The following is a 22,288-nucleotide window of genomic DNA, read 5'->3' as shown; positions in this document are numbered from 1 at the left end:
GGCCAATAGTTACACTTTAAGCCGTCGATTGAATGGCATTTTCCAGCAGATATCTGGACCCGTTTCCTGTGAGTAATAACTGCACAGTTGTTGACAGTGGAGATTAAAGGACCTTAAGACTTTGGCTAAGCTCAAACTGACAAGTTATCGTTTGTTTTGTAATTCAAAGAAACTGTCTGATCGGTTGCTTATCGCGTTTAAAACTTGTTATGCACTGTGTTAACATTGTGACAGCCACCTAACCGTGATAAAAACGCAGTGCAACGTTACACACACGTGTGTTTCTTGATTATTTCCCAAGAGTGAATGTTAACGTGTCAGAAAGCCAATTTGTGTCGTATTTATGTGATTTAAATTATTTTTGAATCAGATCTTGTTAAAATTCTCATCATTGCCATTGTTCGTCGTTGGTAATTCTGCGTTGAATCTGTTGCCGATGTTGGTTTCAGCAGTTCATCATGGACAAATAGCAGGGACCTAAATGCGACGTGCAATGTTATTTTGAGTACACTTGGGAGAGAAATGTCACGGTGTATTGGTTAGCGCAATGGACTTGAAATCCAAAGGCCGAGGTTAGATTTCCCTGCACGGCAGTTGAAACAATGGTGCCAGTTTCTTGAATGCCCCCCCCCCCCCGCCTTTGACCACCCAACAATGTAAATTGGTACACCATGGTAGGTCGATCGAAAGGTTGCATGTCATGCGGTGAAGTGTGGGGACTCCCACCTCTTCCAAGACGTCCGTCCAACGTAAAAAAAAATGGACTAAAACCCCCCTTTTTGAGGGCCACGTTGGTGAGATGTTAACTACCACGCCTGGCATACAGGAGCTAATATCGATCCTGACGCCTGCTGTATATTTGGTCACGTGGACTTTTCTCCGGGCCCTCCGGCTTTTCCCTCCACATTTAGAAACATGCGTTTTAGAGTATTTGGCTACGACAAATGTTCACGTGATAAGCCACTTGGCTGAGCTATCATTTGTGGCCAGGTCGCTTCTGAAAAAGAGCGATATAGCTCGGTAGGCCTTACCGGTAAAATAAAAAATAGTTTTTAGCCTGTCCAGAACGCCCTTTCGTTGATGCCATCCCACCAGCAGTGGTGTGAAAAAGCCATTGCATGGCTGCACCTTTACCTTAAGGAGAGAAATGACGTGAAAACAGCTACGTTGGGTCAGCGGGTGAGCTTGGATCGCTAAACAGAGGGGTATTTTCACGAGGGCACGTTACGTCCGGAAAACCAGAAGTGAGTCTAAACTACAGCGGGCAAACAGTGACCGAATGTCACCTGTTGTATGGGAGGCGAGTGAATGGATTTCAGACTGACCTTGAGCAGCAATCCTCAAGAAATAAATGGCAGAAGTTGGCACAGGATTTTGCTGAAAGGCCGGTGAAGGGCCTAACGAGCGAAATTAAGTGATAAAGGTTGCAAATTGTTTCGCTGGCTCCGCGCTTTTATGTGGTTACACAATTTTGCTTCTAACACAGACGTAGGCACGCACGCACGCACACAGAAAAATTCCATGATACAATGCAGCTGCCAAGTGTCAGGAGAAAGGGGTAAATCTCCCTCACATTGCTTGTCTTACAGCACGGTCGAGCCAAAAAAATAATAATACTACAGTCCGGATGTCATTAATTAGAGTGTCACAGAGACATGGCATCTTTTAATTCACGAGTCATTATATTAATTAATTAAATTATCACGAGCGTCAGCATTATTTAACTTGCAGCTCAAATGAATCTTCCTTCTTACTTAGGCAGCCACCGTTCTCATTGGAGCACGTGTTGTATTAGGCCACCGTGCAGCCTAACGAGTTGCCATTATCGCAAATTGAAGGTCCTTTTTATTATACAGTAATGTGCATCCGAAGCTCTCAATACCGTAAACAGTTTGCTGTACTCTCTACAAGATAATCATCTTCCAGAGCACGTTTAGTTTTTATTTCCTCATCTGGCTTGTTATTCATGTTAACGTTTCTTTGTAAAACATAATTTTGGCAAGAGATGTTTTGTGTTGTTGCTTCATAGCGGCCATTGCATTAAATTACTTTGTACGTTCGGCGACACATGCTTTTTCCAAAGGGTGCAGCATTTAAACACCAAAAAATAGAAATGTCACGGGAAAAAAATTCGTTTGTTTTGGTGAGTATCCGTGTGCCGTTTTTCAGCAATGGGTGAGAATCCTTGCTGGAGGTTCAGGGAGTATGAATTACAGTTTTTGAAGTCCCACTGGAGACGCATATTATGGCATGCTGCTCTTTTAAAGGGCATTTGTAACACGATCACATCCTTGGCTCCGTGGAAACCGGCGTGGCCAAATAGTGTGCAATACGCGCTCTCTCTCTCGCTCCGGCGATGTGAAATCACCGAAATGATTTAAGTTAATTCTGTACACTGTCCACAGTCACGGCCGGCTCGCTTTCAGTAATGAATTGTGACATTTTAGCATTTCGCTGCATTCAGTTTTGGCCTTTTCCGCTCAGATTATGTTTTTTTGTAAACCATATATTTGCATCATCAAATAAACGCAATATTAATGTATTTGAAAACGAAAGGCTGTCTGGTGTATGTAGAGTCGTGCGCAATGAATTAAGTGAATACTACTCTTTTTGGAAGGTGACGGTGGCTGGTTTAATCAATAATCTGGCCCCAGCCATGGGAATGTGGAATTTCCACCACTTTCTCTGGGCTCCTAATGGAGTGGAGTGCTGTCCCGTTGCTCTTATGCACAGAGACATGCTTGAATCTAGCAATATAGGTGTCACAAAACTCAGAGCCAAGATTAAATGTATCATTCTTACCGTCTCCGTTGTGTTGTTTTCATGTTTACTTGAAACGGAGATAAGCACCATCTAAGAGTGATTTAATTTAAACAAGGCTAGACTGATTTTATATACATGAGCTTGTGTATTGCTTTTATACAGGGTTGCCAAAAAGTCAGGGTGCATAGGATTATTATAATTATTTCAACAAACGGACTTCCTTTAACATTAATGCAGGCATGATTTTTCTTTAGAAATTAAGATAGGACTTTTCTTTTTTAAGATTACAGCTGACTTCTTTAGCATACATAAAAAGCAATTGAACTCATTCGTCGATCGTCAATTTTCGTTCCATTTTTAAATGCCATCTGAACAGGAAGAAGAAAAATAGATACCAATAATGATGTTTTAAATGCAAGCGTTAAAATAAAATAAATCACCTTATGTGTCCTGACTTTTGGGCCACCCTATATAGGGGTAGTTGCAGGGCGGGTGTCCCGTTCACCGTTGAATCTCGAAACATGCAAGCGGCTCGGCGTTAATTTTATTTAGCGAGGCGTAGTAGCGCCTATTCTTAGGTTTTTTCGGTAAAGTCACGTAGGTAAAAAATTTAAATTAATTAAAGTAAAATAAAAATAAAATAAAAATCACTACGTTTCGGAGGCAACACAAGCTTCCGTCTCCCACCTGAAGACGGAAGCTTGTGTTGGCTCCGAAACGTCGTGATTTTTAATTTCATTTTTATTTTACTTTAATTAATTTAAATTTTTTACCTACATGACTTTACCGAAAAAACCTAAGAATATGAATCCTTGCAGTCACGAAAGCTTCAAATCTCGTAGTAGCGCCGTTGTTTTTAAAGACGATGTCCTCACCGCAGAGAACCGTAGCGACACGACCGCCAAACTGTGGCACACGCCCTCCCGCGTGGCCTTGTGGGAGCCTCGGTTCGCCTTCCAACCTGAAGATCTTACCGGGAAAAGGTGTTTTAATTTTTCTTCCGATTCCGTTCTGAATGGGAAACGCTTAATTCGCTGCGCTTTGAATCTAGCGTCTTACATCAGTAGCCGGTGATCTCTGAACTCGTCCTGGGGCCCGCACCTCCAGCGAAGCCACACTGACCATCTACTTTGAAACAAACTCCATAGTGAACATCGTCGGGAATGTCCTTCATTCAGCAGTGAATTGACAAAAGCTGATTATTATCCTGTTTCAACTATGAATTACATTTTTAAATAATATTTTACCCAGGTAAGGCCCCACTGAGCTATTTTTCAGAAGCGACCTGGCCACAAATGATAGCGCAACGAGAAGCAGCAGAGGATGCTTTCCCCGAAAGGTGCGACGACGAATATCGAAAGGACTTAATAAAGCAAAGCAACTTCTTGGTTCTTTCGGTAAAGTCACGTAGAAGGGAAGTAATAAAATAATAAAAATAAAACATAATAAAATAATATAATATATTTTTATTATTTTATTACTTCCCTTCTACGTGACTTTACCGAAAGAACCAAGAAAATGAATCCCTGCAGTCACGAAAGCTTTAAATCGAAAAGCAAAGCAATTTTTTTTTCTCAATCACCAAAATACCGTACGTAAATAATATAGTGTACTCGACGGTCCGGTCTGTATTTCTGTACGCGCGGCGCAAAGTAGTTTGCGTACAGGGTAGGCGGAGACGTAGGCTGAGAGGCGACGGATGCGAGGAAGGACGGATGATGCTTTCGGTGACGTGTAAGTGTGGGCTTGAGGCAACGCAAATCAGGTGGCGGTGTTAATAAAGGGAGTACGTATTGGCGAAATGACGTAAATCGGGGTATTACCGTATTATAATACTGTCTGTATCTGGTGTCCATTAAACCGAGTACCCTCGGATTAGGATTTGCATTTATTTGGGACCTAAGTTTCACTGCCTCTCATGTCGCTGTATAAAATGTAGTCCTGCAATGTATTCGCGTTTTACTGAATATCTGCTGGCAAATTCATGAGAAACATTAAAATGGCCACATCGTTTTTTACTGCTTTAATTTTCCAGAATGTTGAACTTCATTGACATGTCTTGAGCACTTTAATAGAGCATGTAATGCATTTTTAAATCAGCATTTCTTAGATGTGTTTAAATGTATTCTCTCTTAATAGTTTCCATATACAGTATGTGTTTATTGAAAAAAATATATATAATGCTAACATTAGCACAACTTAAAATTCAAGGTTTTGCTAGATTTATTTTGTACGAACAGTATACAACAGAAGTTGATTGCTAGAGACGAGTACAACTGTCTCCACTCTCGATCAACGTTGCTGTGGTACCTGCATTGTATTGGCACCCCCCGAGGCCTGTGATGGAAATTCCACATTCCCATGCTGGAAAAGGTAGATTCCAAGAACAACTTTAATCGACTTCCAACAAAATGGTACATATTTTATCAACCCCAGATAGATGATGGGGATGTGAATGGTATAATAATTATGATTATCTACTTATTTATCCAGGAAAGACACACTGAGTCATAAGACTAATTTTCAGGAGGATCCTGCATTGTTTTTTTATTTTAAGATATTTTGTGATGATTATTGATCAGTGTCTATACATGTGGGAGAAAACCGGAGCGCCCGAAGAAAAACCTGCGCGTGCGAGGGGGCAACACTCTATCCCCGTACAGATAGAAACACATGGAGATTAGCCTTCTCGCTGTACTGCCTCCTCCTGGCGAGTCAGTTTATGGCACCTCGACGCCCACAGAAATGACGTTTCATTTGCGTGATGCATCAACCATCGCCTACACAGTGCTGGATTACAGGCCACGTGACTAGCCACCACCACAACAGAGTTGTGGCCGCCCGATACGTTTTTGGGTTGTGCCGTCTGTTGTAAGGCGTGATATCTGACGTTTCACCTTTCTTGTACGCTGTACTCCTATTGTGTTTTTGTATTGTTTGTTGTAACATTCTTACCCGCCCCTACTGGACATCTGTGAAAAAGAGCTTTATAGCTCATCAGATTCCTCCAGCATAAATATATATCCTGATTCATTGAAATATCCTGATTCACTCCCATGCGCTGGGAGCTTTTTCAGCAGATGGAATTTACAGCATTTTGGCTGCAGTAAATGTCCACGTGACGACAAGCCACTTGGTTGAGCTATCATTTGCAGCCAGGTTGCTTCTGAATAAGAGCTACGTAGCTCAGTGGGCCTTACCTGATAAAATAAAATAAACATTTAGTTTAGTAATAGTTGAATTCAGTTTCTGGGGAAGAAATCCCCAAAACAAATTTGAGAGCTATACATCACAAATGCAGCAACAACAAAAACGCTGCTTTTGTTTTGGTAAGCATTCATTTTGTTATGAGTTTAAGGCTTTAAGCAGTTGTTGAAAGTCTTGGCTAAATGCTGGCAGCATCAACTAAAAATGTCACTCAAAGAGAATGAAAAGAGGCGCTGTGGTTGTCAGTCCACACACGACTCCCACGTTGAATATCTCTCCCACCCCGCTCGCTCGGTGCGAGTAGTTTATTTTTGTGCAGGTGTCCGGGCGTAGTCACCCACCAGTCGTGATAAATAAGGCGCAAGAGCACAAACGACGCAGTTGAGTCCTTTGTAATCAGGCACACACGAAGAAGATTCCACGCACCGCTTAATGACCCTGCCCAGCACAGACGTACAGTGTTCGAAAAAAAAATTGTATGTAAATAAATAAAGAACCATCTATTTCAGTCCTTCCAATTAGAATTAATGAGGCTGTTCTTTGAGTTCATTTTTTTTCCTAAATGGGAAAGCACATTAGGAATAAAATTTGGAATGAGATGTAAGCAATTATTTTTTTTGGAAGACACACGTTTATTTATTACTACTTTAATTGGTGCCAAGTCTATTTAGGCTTTTTTTACGTAAAGGAAGAACGATGGTGCTCACTTTTATTTTGCTAAGCCTCCGACACAGCTTGGCTCCTGATATTTATTTATAGATACCGCCAATGCCAGCACCACCGTGCGTGTAGGTACAGAGCGAGTAGGTCATGGAACGCGCTGCAATGAAAATATTTGATTCAGTAAATTGGCAGTTTTTTTCATTACGTTACATGAGTGTACATCCAAAAATGTTGGGCCAATTTTGGAAAATGCCTCCGAGGTTCTGTCTGGGTATGTATCTCGTGACAGCATGATTGATGCAATATAAATTGTCGTGTATTTTCAATCATTCATTTGTAACAACAACAACAACGCAATATATTCGGAGGGCTGGGACGTTTGATCGTCGTGTGATTTGATACATTGTCATGATTCAAGGTTGCAATTTGATTGAGGAATCTATTATTGTTTTTTTTCACTTTTACATTGTGGCGAATGGTAACGCCTCTAGTGGCAGAAGGGGTGATGTGAACCCATTACGACACGCGAAATGAAAGCCATAAATTCTGACACACGCGATGTGACGCACGTGTCGTGATCGCAGCAACTGCCATTCATTGCTTAATCGATGGTGATGTATCCATACATCCATAATATATGTGCCATCAAGCAGAGAAAATTACACGTACATATTTGCAAAGATGTATATTCTCCTACAGAGAAGTCTAAATCAATGCATTACTTTACTGGCACTGCTCTGTGTCAAACCAACAGTGGTCATCCTGTGGGGTAGACTGGCCACCACCATAATAATGTGGAATTCCACTGGACATCAGGGGCGGTTTCTTCATTAGGGCGATTGGGCGACGCACCACCAATGTCATTCAACCACAGAGTCACGCTAGCCGTCACTGTCAGCCTCTGGATATAGTCCAATCAGCGTCATGTCACGTTCTGTGGAGTACCGCCTCTTTTTGGGCGATTTCACTCTGGCTGAGAATCGCCCCGAGTGGCCCCATAGACTTACATTCAAAGATGTTTTTTTTCGAACGGGGGCGCTGCAATGCATTCTCTATGGCTTTCGGGAGGGCATGCACTAACGTGCTTACGTCATTATACGTGCTAACGTCATCATACGTAAGCACGTTTCATCCAACAATATAATTTATCGCCACCTAGTGGAATCTTTAATAAAATAAACTTGAGTGGTTTGTTTTAATAGTGAGTATATAAACAAACAAGATGTATTGTAAGAGTCACTTTATTTTTCATTAATATTAAAGAAGTGAAGTTGCCTTTACATGCTTAAGCTGTTAATTTATCCATTGCATGGGTGGACCTTATCCTTATCAATCATCCAGACATTTGCCCCCCCTGAGAGATTTTGCAGGAGCCGCCACTGCTGGCCACCACCATAATAATGTGGAATTCCATTGGACATCATCCTCTCTAGTGACATGTGCTGCCCTAGCCCGATTTTCTTATTATTCGATTATTAACGATAGATCAATGTCCACTGGCTTAGCTTAAATAGGGAAATACCATATCGTTGGAAAGTAGCTGTTAAGTTTTGGAGGGAGGTATCCACCCTGTGTGCCAATTATTTCCTGGAGGCAGTTTTGGCGAAGAGCCAACCATCATGGGTTAACTTAAAATCGGTAGCAGCCGCTGTGGGCGTTATTCGAAAGTCTTGGAATGACATTGCAGCACCGTACCTACATACAACAACGACACTAGCCGCACACAGGACTACAAGTGTTGGGATGTCCCTCCAATAAACTCCATACGCACATGGCTCAATCTTTGATCGAGTGCACAATGTAGTGTAGTGACACACCATTAGCCTGCAGGAGGCTACTGAGCAACTTTATTTAGTAATTTTCCTAGGTGTTGAAACGTACTGTGCCTCTTCCATCAAACCTGTCAGCGCTGGGAGTGGAACACGCTCGCGACTTCTGTAATAGAGTGCCATGGGCATGGATTTTGTTGGTATTTAATAGAACCCTTTTTGCTTTCGCTTGTTCCCGTTTTGTTTCAATATATCCGAGAGGCAAAATTCTGCCAAATCCCGGGGACCTGGCACCGCGGCAGATTGCGTCAAAGTGTCACCGTGCGGATACATTTAAATCTCACAGTTTTGGTACGTACACGTGTATACGTGCACGTGTGTACGTACACACGTGTACATACTGCCCCGATTTACATCTATCCCCTTTTACGTCATTTCGCAAAATACGTCGTCACTTAATTATTGAAACCGCTACCCGATTTTGCTGTCGCCTCAACCGCACACACTTACGTCGATGACAGCAATTGTCCACCTTTTCTCGTTATTCGTTGCCTCTCAGCCTTCGCCTCCACCTACCTAACCCCGTAAATCGCTCCGATTGATGTCGTTTCGACCAATGATAGCTCAACAAAGTGGCTTATCGTATGGACATTTATAGCAGCCATGTGCTCTAAACATACGTTGATCATAAATGTGGAGTGAAAAACCAGAGGACCCGGAGAAAATTCAACGGGGAGGACATGCAAACTCCAAATATACAGCAGGCGTCAGGGTCGGGATCTAATCCATGACTTCCTGTATACCAGGCGAGGTAGTTAACATCTCACCACCGTGCCCGCCCCTCCCACTTCAGTTCAATGGTAAAGACAAAAACAATGTAGTGGTTGGCTAGAGGGCTGATGCAAGCACATTATGTACAACCAATCAAAAATACCACAGCCAGGGCCATTCTTACACACTTGATTCAATGCATTTACCGTCAATCTTATCAATGCTATTCCGTACAAATTATTTGCCTGTAACCAATGTTTTACATTCCGTTTTATCGGTTTGTCGTTATCACGCGAAGCCTTTATGCGCTATTGCATCGCATTCAGTTGAGGCTATCGCGGCGTTTTATTCCTTTTTCCTTAACTTAAACGCCATTAGGGAGAGCCGCGTCTTTTAGGGCCGTCTAAAATGAGCCAAAATGGGCGCAGCATCGACGGGGTCTTTGACGCTCGCCAATTACCGGCGGTTAGTGACCGGTGGCCGCGGGCGGCTCGTGGAACGGCGGCGACACGGTGGGTTTGGGGAAACGCCGAGAGTGGATGACGGTGGCTGTCGAAGCAAATGAGGGATGGAGATGGGGGGACGTTGTTCAAGGTAGCCTAAAGCCTCTGGAATGTTAACAGTTTAGACATTAGCCCTTAGTACCCCCCCCACCACCCCACTTCCCATCAGGCTTGATGGCTATTGATTCAGGAAAGGTGGTAAGTGTCTGTTGTGCATTACTGAATGCGCTTTTGGGCAAATGTAGTGCAGATGCCGTGCAAAGTTATGTGCACGCCATTGCTGTACACTCGTAAAAGGGGGTGTAAGATGTTGGTGAATCGTAGCGCCTCTAGTGGCAGCAGTGGTGATGTGTACGCATTCCATGTAACACACGTGAATCTAAACTCATCGATATTATTATACACGTGAGATTCAGTGGATCTGTCACAAGGTTAGGGACGTTATGAGTTGATCCACCCCTACTGCTATGTGTGTTGAACTTCTTTCGCACCGTACTGTGCTTGTTGGAGGTGCGGCAGAAGGACAACAAACTTTATATACTGGTGAGACTAGACCCTAAAGAAGGCAGTCTCTGGTGTAGGCCAATCACTTTCAAAGACAATGCATATATAATTATCAGAGCATATTTGTTTGCATGTTCACCAGTGACGTGCGGTGAGGTCAATGGCTGGGGAGGCACTGGCTCGTGTCAGAGCCAGATTCACACACTGAGGGGGGCGTGTCCTCACGGAGGGGGCGTGTCCTCACGGAGGGGGCGTGTCCTCACCGAGGGGGCGTGTCCTCACCGAGGGGGCGTGTCCTCACTGAGGGGGCGTGCCCTCACTGAGGGGGGCGTGTTAGACACGTCCCCCTCAGTGAGGCAGATGTGATAGCTGCCTCCCCTGGTGCTTTTTCATTGTAGTTTCATGATAAAACCAGCGAGCCTAAATATCTTTATACACATACGTGAAATAAGTTACCTGGAGTATGGAAGGCGAGGACATGAAATGAAGGGGTCTACAAACATTACATTGGTGACATACTGAGATAGTAACAGGCACACGCTTATTGCCCGCGCTCCATCCAATTGCTGAGGGGTTGCGCAATCAGAGGGGAGGCTGAGCGCGTCGCTGCCTCACCTCTCGTCTCTTCCTGTATTTGCTGCGGAGCTCCGCAAATTTGGCGATTTTGACAATGCGAACTTGATTCCTTGCAAAAGGTTTCCATTTGGTGTTTGATCATAGTAACACCTGTTTTATTACCGGAAAGGATAAAATCTATTCTTATTTTTTCAAACTTTAAACCACTTGCATGTCCGAATTATTTATGAAATATATATGTAACTAGGATGACTTGAAACATTAACGGGATGTACAGCGCTTTCATACGCGGTAAATCATCATGTTTCGTGACTTAGACAAAACACTTTGAGAACAACCCCATGCTAAGGCCTTCCTTGAATTACTTTTTGTTTAGCGAGGCATTGTAAATAGTTTCCGCCGTTATATTTTGCGTTCAATTTATTTGCAGTGGCTGTTGCCGTTTTCATTTGCTTCCCTGGTGCGGAACCATGGTGTACACGTACGTCCGTACGTGTGCTGAACGTCTTTAGCACCGTACATAGCCAATGGTGCTAATCGGAGGTGCAGTGTATGTACGTATGTTAAACTTCTTTTGCACCGTACGCAGCCATTTGCGCTAACCGGAGGTGCGGTGTATGTACTATGTTGAACGTCTTTCGCACCGTACATAGCCAATGGTGCTAATCGGAGGTGCAGTGTATGTGCGTATGGTGAACTTCTTTTGCACCGTACGTAGACAACCGCGCTAATCGGAGGTGCGAGGGCATTGGCTGCTTGCGCCATGTGCACGCGCGCGCGCACGTTGTGTTAATGCCTCCCGTTGAAATTGTGCTTTGCTGTCACTATTCTTCCCTCGTCCCAGAAGCTTTGGCTCGAGTGTTTTTAATTTTCCAGCTCCTCCACGGCACCGTATACAAGATCACTCGGTGGTAAAGTGATATCCGGAGCAAATTTTTGTGACACTGAACATAAGACCCCGAGGATTTCTTCTTTTGTTGGAAAGTTTTGGATGCTAGTGGAATACGAGTAAGTTATGAAGCCTTCGTACTTTTTGCGAGTTCCTAACTAAGATAGAGAACTCTTCGTTTTATAGAATGCAGTAAACGGAGAAATACAATGCACAGCCGGGTATAAATAAAACAACCTGATTGTAGTGACTGCCAGATATTTAACAACATGAAAACCATGCCGACAACAAACATCGTGCCTTCCTTCACGGGCAGTACATAAAACATTTCAAACATATAAAATGACACCATTATCCAGTGTACAAATGAAAAGCGAATATCATAACTCACCATATCTTAAACACAACAAACAACAATAAAGGCTTAAATGAAGATGCAAAAAAGATTAACTGCAATTACTTTGGTCACCAACGTCCCATTTACAACAGAGATGGGTCTCAAATAAAACTCTCACCTGGTTTGAGTCAGGACCCTGCCCTAAATATAGCCTCCTGCAAATGTCCCACATTAGCAGAGACAATTTATCTTGAAAACGAATAATGAAATAAGTAATATTTAAAAAGACTTTTTTTTTTTAAACACGCTTGAATGAAATGTACCGTACTCGTAATGGAAAAACTCCACGACTCTAGGAAGTGGCCCTGAAGCTTGCCATAACGTAAGGGACGTTGTGATATACAGCCAACGTCAGTTGAGTGTGGACAATTAGACCTAAGGCGAAATATGACATATAAGAAAGATGGTTTAAAAATTTTAGTTTTGTTTTAATTATAGAATATAGTATTGTCATCAGTATGACATAAGTATACCAAGTTTGCAGTCGATACCACATTGGGAAGTGGGTTAAAATAGAGTTACAAGATTTGAGGATACGACAACAACAGACAGTGAGTTAATAGAAAGAGTGTAAAAAAGAATGTTTAAAATATATATATTTATATGTTTTATGATAGAATATGGTATTGTCATCAGTAAGACATAACTATACGAAGTTTGCAGTCGATACCACATCGGGAAGTGGGTTAAAATAGAGTTACAAGATTTGAGGATACGACAACAACAACAACGACAACAGACAGAGTGAGTTAAATAAAAGCGTGTAAAAAAACATCCGTTGGCAATGTACGCAGGCTTTTGGCGTGGCTTTAAGCGGGAGCTGTGTCCTGCGTTTGTTGAACGCCTCGCGCCTCGACGCTGCGCGAAAGCGAGATCGCGCCGACCGCAAGTGGAGCCTGATGTGCAGTGACGCGCCGCGTGGCGATGATGATGCCCTCGTCGTCGATTATTCGCCGCGAGAAGATCACGCGAGCCGAGAGGGCTCTCCCTGCCGGATTTTCCCGACGCCTTAAACCGCTATCGGCAACCGGGTCACGAAACGTTCACCCAACGTTCCGAAGTTCGACCTGGCGAAATATAGCGCGGCACGCAGACGTCACATTCCCCCCATGACGTCACTCGAGTGAGGCCAAAGTGGGGATCAAAAACTAAACTAAACTATCGTTTTATTTTACCAGGTAAGGCCCACAGCTCTTTTTCAGAAGCGACCTGGCCACAAACGATCACCCAACGAAGCGGCTTATCACGTGGAAATTTATAGCAGCCAAATACTCTAAACGCACGTTTCTAAATGTGGAGGGAGAAAAATCCACGCGACCACAGGAAGAGAGACACGCAAACTCCAAATATACAGCAGGCGTCAGGGTCAGGATCGAACCCACGACCTCCTGTATACCTGGCGAGGTAGTTAGCATCTCGCCACGGTGGGGTCACTTACATTAAGTGACCAAGTATGCAAAACGATTTCAGTCAGTGTTCTAGCGTCATTTACTCGGTATGCAAAATACGTGACTGTACGGACAACATTAAAGCAGCATGCGAGTACAAACCCTCGTACAAGATTAGCTCATTAAGCTCTGTTACAAACACAAGTGACAACGTGATCTTTGGGGAGACCCACCTCGTTGCCCTGTGTCGTAGGTGTCGGAAGGTAAAATTTATTTTGGTACGACTGCTATTCGGTGGGAGTGCATGCAACCGCGCCGAAGGGTACACCGGGAATGAGACGGAGTACATCATAAAAGGGGTGTAACTTTGTTATGGAGTAGTAGGTGGTTTGTGTAGGTGGGGAATGGTTGTGGAATTTTTCTTCTTCATTTCCGAGTACAGTGCCATAAATACAATTTCGGTGCATTTCCTCGCACGGGAACTGTCGACGCCGTCACGAAAAGTAGCGAGGATGTATTATTTACAACGCTAAACTTCAGTTGTTTTTTTTTGTTATTTTCCGTCCGTTGTCGGCGTCCGCGCAAGTTGCGCGATTGCGAAGCACATTTTTTTTTATCGTCTTCATTTGCAGCCTCCACGAGAATGCGACACGATTTATGCAAAGGTGCGGGGTGGGGGGGTGAAACAAATAAAAACTGGAAACGATCATGGGCGAGTGAGTGACTGCCGCTTCAAATCGTGGCCAGCCAAGTCAGCAAAGTCACGCGACCTCGCCGCTCGTAACGAGCGTTTTGGCGTGGCTCCCGTCTCTGCCAGCAGCCACTGGGGCCAGTGGTGGAAATTCCACATTCTTATGGCAACGGCCCGTTTCTCGAATTGGATCAACGCCGTTGACCTTTCGGCACCGAGAGGAACGACTCCGGACAAGGATTCGAATCGGAATCTTTATTTATCCTGGAGAAACTCGATGAGCTATGAAGCTTTTTTTCCACAGATATCCAGGAGGGGCGGGTCCGGACATTACAACAACAAACAATACAACATCACGATGGGAGTAAACAAATCACTAAAAAAATATAATATACAAATGAAACTAAACTTTTTTTTTGTGTCTTACCAGGTAAAGCCCACTGAGCTATTAACTTCTTTTTCAGAAGCGACCTGGCCACTAGTGATAGCTCACCAAAGTGGCTTGTCATGTGGACATTTACAGCAGCTAAATATAATCAAACAATATTGGAGTGATAAGGAGACGACTGACCACCGCCGGTGAGCGTGCGACTCGCTGGGGGGGTGGTGATTCAGTGAGTGGCTGCTGTTCCCATGAACTTGCATTGTAGAGCTCACCTTCGGCAGGCACGTGCACAAAGGGGCCTTTTCTTCTCCGATGTTCATCCGGCAACGCTCATCATCGCGGCTGCTGGGACGACCGCAAGTTGTTCCGACGGCCCCCGCACAGATTCGGCAGCTGGTTGAAAACACTGCCTCCAAACCCCCCACCCACCAACCGTGCTCGACTCCGCGTCGAACCGTGCTCTGGCACGGGAAGTGGACTCGTCGCACTATCCTGTGCACGCGTGCCCTCGTGTGCGTGCCCTCGTGCGTGCGGTGGCGTGGCGGTTAGCGCGCTGCGCTACGAATCCGGTGACCCGAGTTCAATTCCCACTCACGGCCACACCACTGACAATGATCTGAATGGGTCAATGAGCCTCCCCTAGGTCGACTCAGCCTCAAGTGAGTGCCTGGTGCGATTGTGTAAACATCGCCACTTAGGGAGACAAAGGCGGCCGGGCGTGGTGTTGGCCACCCCCACCCCTAGTGTACCGTGGCGGCCTTCAGAGGTGCTTGCTAACAGCATTTGTCTCAACAGTTTGTTAAGGCTATACGGGGTGGGATCTTTGTCTTTGTAATGTCCCGGTGCCTTGTGATGCAGAACGTACAGCCGTGGCGGACGCGCCTGATTAGGAGGCTCTCAACGCATCCTCAGCTGCTCAGCCTGCGTTTGGAATATCAAGGGGGGGGGGGGGGGAGTTGCTTCCCGCAGCCGTCGTGCTTTTGTCGTGACCGTCACGGAAGGGCCCATCACAGAAACTTCAGTTGCTTTTAACACCCCACCAACTCACCCCACCAACTCCACTCACTCACCCCACCCCATCCCACCCCACCCACCCCACCTACTCACCCCACCCACTCACCCCACCCACCCCAACTCACCCCACCCACCCACACCAACTCACCCCACCCCACCTACTCACCCCACCCACTCACCCCACCCACCCCAACTCACCCCACCCACCCACACCAACTCACCCCACCCACTCACTCCACCCACCACACCTACTCACCCCATCCACTCACTCACCCCACCCATCCTACCTACTCACCCACCCACCCCACCCACTCACCCCACCCACCCCAACTCACCCCACCCACCCACACCAACTCACCCCACCCACTCACTCCACCCACCACACCTACTCACCCCACCCACTCACTCACCCCACCCATCCTACCTACTCACCCACCCCACCCACTCACCCCACCCACCCCAACTCACCCCACCCACCCACACCAACTCACCCCACCCACTCACTCCACCCACCACACCTACTCACCCCACCCACTCACTCACCCCACCCATCCTACCTACTCACCCACCCCACCCACTCACCCCACCCACTCACCCCACCCACTCACCCCACCCACTCACCCCACCCACCCCACCAACTCACCCCACCAACTCACCCACTCAACCTTCTGAGTCGCTCACAAGTAGTGTGGCAGCGGTTCTTTCAAAGTACAGGTTTTATTTTTGGGTAAGATCACGTAAATATATAAATGTGTCGTTAACCCCGCCACCACCCGACACAGCCAACTAGTAAGGTTTGTCACGTAAACAGAACGTGGCCAATTTGTCACTAGTACAGCACACCGGTGTGTTGGAGAGCCAAGCCACAACATTTACAATCTGAGTACGAAGTTTCACCAGTAATGACAACCGGCGTTTAAAAGAATGGCCTTCGCCCTGTACGTTTTCGTGTTTCTGTTCAAACACGTTAATTATGTACACTCCCTTTTCAATTTAACATAATACACGCAGTGCATATATTTTCTAGAGCTTATTGTCGCATGTGGTACAACGTGATCTCATTATGCAACATTTCGGTTTCATTGTAGTATTTATTGCTTTGTGTCCAGCCATTATCTTCAGTTCATGTTTAGTTTTATGTTTGCATTAAAGTAAATAATCGTTTTAATATATCAGTAACAGTGCAGTAATGTGTTTGCGACTACGTAGGTATATTATGTAATAAAATTAATAGCTTGAAATATAAACAAAGCCGTGTTTCTTGGTGAACCCCGGATTGTCACGGAGCTGACTTCTTTGAGCAAATGTCATTTCGTGCAAGGAAAAAACTTGGTAACGACCAAAACAAATAAATAGTGTAAAATAGTCATCCCTCTTTGTCTGTGCATCTCCATTATTAATTGCATCTCCCTTTGTCTTTGCCTCCCCATTGTCTTTTCATCTCCCATTGTCTTTGCCTCTCCCATTGTCTTTTCCTCTCCCATTGTCTTTGCCTCTCCCATTGTCTTTTCATCTCCCTTTGTCTTTGCCCCCCCCCCCCCCCATTGTCTTTTCATCTCCCTTTGTCTTTGCCTCTCCCTTTGTCTTTGCCTCTCCCATTGTCTTTTCCTCCCCCTTTGTCTTTGCCTCTCCCATTGTCTTTGCCTCTCCCTTTGCCTTTGCCTCTCCCATTGTGTTTGCATCTCGCTTCGTAATTGCATCTCCCCGTGTCTCTGAATCTTCGTTATTAATTTATTCTTTTGTCTTTAATCTCCCTTCGTAATTGCGTCTCCCGGTGTCTCTGCGTCTCCATTATTGATGGCCTCTCCCTTGTCATTGCATCCCCAACTCACCGTTTCTCGCCGCTGATCAACCTCGATCCGAACACGCGGGCTCCCTCCCGTGCAGCAACACACATTGGCTTATTTGCTTTAACAATGGCAACATTAGCGAAACAAAGATCTCTCCCGTGTCGCCGACATTGCATCCTGCAGTGCGAGCTGGGCAGGAGGCCTTCGCAAATTTACAGCAAATAGGCAAAAACCGGTTTAAACCAGTTTGCACCAACAATTACAGCACATTGAAAACCCACGTTGAACCGATTTGAAGCGTAACCGGTTCGAACGGTTTCCTGTGCGCCTGATCCGCATCCGAAAACGCAATCGGTTCGACTCCCTTTGCCCCGTTGCACACAACCAAAGTAGTTGGAACTGCACGAAATTGCCCACACACGCACAAAGACAAAGATCCCCCGTGTAGCCTTCACAGACTGTTGGGGCAAGTGCTGTTAGCGAACACCTATGAAGGCCGGCATGGCACACGAGGGGGTGGGTGGCCAGCACCACGCCCGACCGCCTTTGTCTCCCCTAGTGGCGATGTTTTTACATGCCGCACCAGGTACTCATTTGAGGCTGAGTCGACCTAGGGGAGGCCCAGGACCGCAGACAGAGGTCCCCCGTATAGGCTTAACAGACTGTTGGGGCAACGAAACCTCACACCTGCACTAGAACCTGTGGTTTATTTTCGCTTCTTCAGAATTTAATCTTGTTGAATGGATGTAAGCGTGCGTCATTAAGTTACTTTGCAAGCCAGATATGTTTCACTTTTAAACACTTATTTATAAAGAAATATAGCTTATTATTGTGCATACAGCGTAAGCATACATTACATTAATGCAATCGTGTTTGTGGTGAATACATGTTTTAATGAAGCACTGGCCTGATAAACGTTCTCATGTAAGAAGTCTACAGGCTTTCATATTTAATTATCAAACAATTTGAATGGCGTCTCGTGCCGTGTATATGTTTTGGTCCATGTTCAGTTACGTCACATCGGTAGCTTGTTGTTTGTTTTCTCAAGCAGACGTTTTCTGCGCAGCCCTTACACCACAGGTGTAAGGGCTGCGCAGAAAACGGCCCGCGGGCCGTATGAGGCCCGCGAAATCATTTGGTGTCTGGCCCTGCCAAGGCAACCGCAGGCGGGACTCGAAATTCAATAAATCTAGGAGCAAACCTGGAAAAGCAGTTGCGAGTAGCAGCAACATCATCAATACCTGCTAACATCACACGCCTCACCAAAGAGAAGCAGTTCCAGCCATCACATTAGGGGTGAGTTAATTAAATGTTTGACCAAATATAACAGGATCATTTTTAAGTTTGTACGGCCCGCGAATTATGTTATAAATATCCAAATGGCCCTTGGCAGGAAAAAAGGTTCTCCACCCCTGCCTCACATAGTACATACATGGGACAGAGGCCGTACCTGGTCAGAAACGCAAAGAGTTGCATCGTAATTAACAACGACTCATGAAGGTTTGATCGTCGGTTATCATCCGGCTGCTTTCAGTTTTTTCGACGATGTCGGACCGATCCGGCGAAACCGCTTCAAATGCTGTAAGCAAAAGTAGCTATTTAAGCATGCAGGCTTTCGCGAACAATATCATCCATAATACAGGTTTTTTTGGGGGGGTTAGAAGCTAGTTGTAATTACTGGCGAAACGTCGTACTCAGATTGTAAATGTTGTGGCTTTGCTCTCCAACACACCGGTGTGCTTTACTAGTAACGAATTGGCACGTTCTGTTTACGTGACAACCCTTACTCATTGGCTGTGGCGGGTTTTAACGACACATTTATTTACGGGATCTAACCCCCAAAAAAAACCTGTATTGTAAAAGTAGCTATGCTTGATTTCACTGTCAAATAGTGCATGCGGTACATTATATAAGACACACGTGCAACTTAAACAATGTAAACATTGCACGCATATAACATTTCTCATGACTGATATCTGCAGGAATAAAAAAAAGTTGAGTTGTGTTAGTAAGGGCTGCAGCAGTCCGGTGATGGTGAAACACAATCGTGTTGTTGAAACAAGAGCGTAACTAGTACGTACTACATCAACCCCATACCACAGTCTTTTCGAGATTGGAGTGGTAAGGATGGAACAGTAAATAGGGGAACTTTTTTACAGTCGGTTATTGATTTTTGTCTCATTGTACGTTTGCTTACACCATTGTCGCACGGTAAGCAAATTTCAAACGCCCAATAAATATACACGCAACACCTTAAAACATGTTAAGCAACAGCGTGTGCAAAAATAAGCTATTTTAAATAATGATGCAGTGATTATCCGGCGTTTTTGAAAATCCGGTGCCCTCTACCCCCCCTGTAGCAGCCGGATAATAATCGATGATCGACTATAATTGACATCGTTTTGTAAGTTCACTCCTAGAAGATGAGCTCCCCTGCACCATGATGGTTTACGAGACGTGTTTGACTATACTTCACCACGCTGGTCAGTGCGTATTGATGAAGGCGGGGGTTGGGAGGGGCGCAGTGCCTGTGATCAGTTCAGATCTCACTCACCGCTGGTGTTCGCCTTGGCTGGGGATCAGACGCAGGTCTCCAGATTCCAAGCACAGTGCACTTGCCACTGCATTACTGCTATCAGTTAGCAATTTCAGGGAACTGAATGTAATTTTAGAGTGCTAACATTGGTCGTCATACCAGGACTCTACCCCCACTATCCATAGTATGGCGAGATGTTAACTACCTCGCCTGTTATACAGGAGGTCGTGGGTTCGATCCCGAGCCTGACGCCTGCTGTAACTGTGGAGTTTGCATGCCTCGCTCCCTGTGGTTGCGTGGATTTTACTCCGGGTCCTCCGGTTTTTCTCTCCACATTTAGAATCAACATCGTGCATTTCGAGTAATTGGTTGCTGTATATGTCCTCGTGATGATAAGCCCACTTCGTTAAACTATCGTTTGTCAACAGGTCACTTCTAAAAAAGAGCAATAGAGCTGAGTGGGCCTTACCTGGTATAATAAAAAAATGTTTTAGTTTAGTTTAGTAGGGATGTGGAATTTCGAACAGAGATTAGCACTGCCCTTGCTTCAGCTCGCCCAATGTTCTTGATACAGTCATTCTCAATCTTCTCAATTGTGATGTCACTCGTCAACGGTGTGAGCCTTAGCTGGGACTCTGACTCGGCTCGCTGGCTTCATAGCACGGTGCGCTTCAACTGTGAACCACCACCGACGCCGCTTACCACTCCGACACTGACCGTGTACGTTGGACATGTCTCAGCGCGTCGCCGTCACTTGCGCATCTGAGAGCCGACAGAGTTGCACTTTGGAAGCGAAGTGCAACTCAAAGGCCTGCTCGTTAAGAGTGTGCTGCTGGCACGTGATTTAATGAAGCTTACAGGGGAGCTGACGCAAACGCAGGAACAAAGCGCCGCCCGCGAGCTGGCCAGGTGGCGGCTCTTCATCGCTTAGAGCAGTGAGCCGGCACCCTTGGTGACCTAGGTTCGAATCTGGGTTGCATCCGCACATAATTAAAACCGTAACTCTAATTTAATCATTTCCGCGTCATTTTGGGGAGTATATTCGGCAAACATGTCAAGCAGGCAAGCCCGACTTTGCTGATCGGACACTATAAGTTGAAACCGGTCCAGAGTTTGCTTTATCTTGTTTTCAATCAATGCTGCTGGAATTATTCACTCCCAGAAGGCGATGGGGCACGATGGATTGTGTAAAGTATGCTTTTATTGTTTCATACAGGAAAGACGGCTATAAAAAAAAACTAGATGGATTGTCTGCTTATCTATGATTAAACCGGGTTTCTCAAGTGTAGTGAATTGGCCATCTCAGCTTGGTCACCAATGACTGCGCATGAAAGAAACATAATTTAGAATTTGGTATTCTGCTTGATTTGGCAAGGAGCTTGCTCTTGAGATAATACAAATGTCAGTTCATATGTCATGCTATGTACGCTACTCTCAGTGGCGGAGTGGATCGGAAAGTGCCACATCCTGTAGTGTAGACCAGAGGTCGTTTGAGGGATCTCAGAAGTAGCTCTGTGACATCCGCTTCTGCAAGCCATTATCTAACGAGAAGGGGTGCACTGCCCTGTTGGATATCCAAATGGATTCTACATCTCGTGACATAGTGGCAGTGACAAAGTTGGAATATATTGGAGAATATGCTGAGAAAACATTGCGAGTGAAAAATGCATGTAAATGTATACATCTGTGCATATATGATATGTACACAGTTTGCAGTGTTACTCCCTCTTATGTGTAGAGGTGCTCCAGGACTAGTTTGTGATGTACGCGTGTTGAACTTCCTTCACACCGTACGTAGCCAACCTTGCTCATCGGAGTTTCTTAAACTCCAACACGCAAAAAAATCCGAGTGCCTAGCCAGGGGTTTGACGAAGCATCACATTCCATGGACCTGCTGAACTCATCATGGAAATCACTCAGCTTTTCTGCGTATATCGGATTACAGTACATACCACATTGCTCTATTCACACTCCGGTGTTCATCAAGGCACTCTCCCTCCATGCTGTGCCAATACCACTGAAGGCATAGGGCCACTTCCGAAGGTAATTCATCATAACTTCCCTTGCTCGCCAGACGGGTCTGTAAGCTGCGAGGCGATAACACGTAACCGGACTCCAGCTGATGAACTATCGGACTGTGGAAAGAATCTCTCAGAGTGTCTTCCAAATTTACCGCGAATTGGACCTAGTACCTCTACCAGGATCACGAGACTGGAATTCTAACCTCTGCGGCTTAGCAGCCTATTCATTCATTGATTAAGCAAAATCCGCTGGGGTTTCTATATATATTTTGTACCTGTATTTAAGATCGGCACCTATGCTCAAGGAATAATACGTCAGTATGTTGCCACTTAGAAAGATATCCTGGATAAGAAAGCCCAACAAATGTACAAAATCCCCCCAGAGAATAAGCAATCCTTTTTTCTCAGCGTTTTTGAATCT

At 45.2% G+C, this 22,288-nt stretch overlaps 1 protein-coding gene across 6 annotated transcripts in view; it reads left to right on the top strand.

Moving 5' to 3' along the window:
* Positions 1 to 22,288, top strand: part of LOC144728326 (calmodulin-binding transcription activator 1-like) — a 630,428-nt gene that overhangs the window by 22,372 nt on the left and 585,768 nt on the right. The gene's annotated exons all lie outside the window — the stretch shown is intronic.

This window comes from Lampetra planeri, chromosome 28, assembly GCF_965212315.1.
Source record: "Lampetra planeri chromosome 28, kcLamPlan1.2.h2, whole genome shotgun sequence".
NCBI classification, from domain to species: Eukaryota; Metazoa; Chordata; class Hyperoartia; order Petromyzontiformes; family Petromyzontidae; genus Lampetra; species Lampetra planeri.
This window is presented reverse-complemented; position numbering and strand designations above follow the sequence as displayed.